The sequence below is a fragment of the Etheostoma spectabile genome, chromosome 18, assembly GCF_008692095.1.
Source record: "Etheostoma spectabile isolate EspeVRDwgs_2016 chromosome 18, UIUC_Espe_1.0, whole genome shotgun sequence".
Classification (NCBI taxonomy): Eukaryota; Metazoa; Chordata; class Actinopteri; order Perciformes; family Percidae; genus Etheostoma; species Etheostoma spectabile.
The window spans coordinates 15,375,426-15,375,961 of NC_045750.1; the positions used below are offsets into that span (position 1 = coordinate 15,375,426).

The 536-nt window shown below is 42.5% G+C and overlaps 1 protein-coding gene across 1 annotated transcript in view; it reads right to left on the reverse strand.

Moving 5' to 3' along the window:
- Positions 1-536, reverse strand: part of nkain2 (sodium/potassium transporting ATPase interacting 2) — a gene marked incomplete at its 3' end in the record, with an annotated part of 81,161 nt that overhangs the window by 26,975 nt on the left and 53,650 nt on the right.

Sequence of the window (536 nt, forward strand, 5' to 3'; positions counted from 1 at the left end):
CAGAAGAAGTTATTGAATGCAACTGACTTCAGTTGGTAGAGTAACAGCGTGGGAGACGCAGCTGCTGTACCGAGACCGAGACCGGGACCTGGACCTGGACCAGGACCAGAGATGTGACCCATGGCCAGAATATCATAGTTCATAAAAATGCAGCGCAGTGAAGATACAGACATTTCATACACACGTCGTGTGTATCCGCCATTCGACCCGTGCTGGACCCGTTCATGATGATCAGCCGTCTCTCTGTGAGTAGCCTAGCGTCCATCACACTCCCTCTCGCAGTTATAAATAGCCTACGTGACGATAAAATTTGTTTTGGTTAAAATCAACAAATAATCGTGAGAATAATCGCGATCAAAATTTTGATCAAAATAATCGTGATTATCATTTTGGCCATAATCGTGCAGCCCTAGTTTGCAGCACTATTAGCAAAAAGCAAAGGGTGGCTACTTTAAAGAAACTAGAATTTAAGACATGCTTTCAGTTATTTCACACTTTTTTGTTAAGTACATAATTCCACATGTGTTCCTTCATAG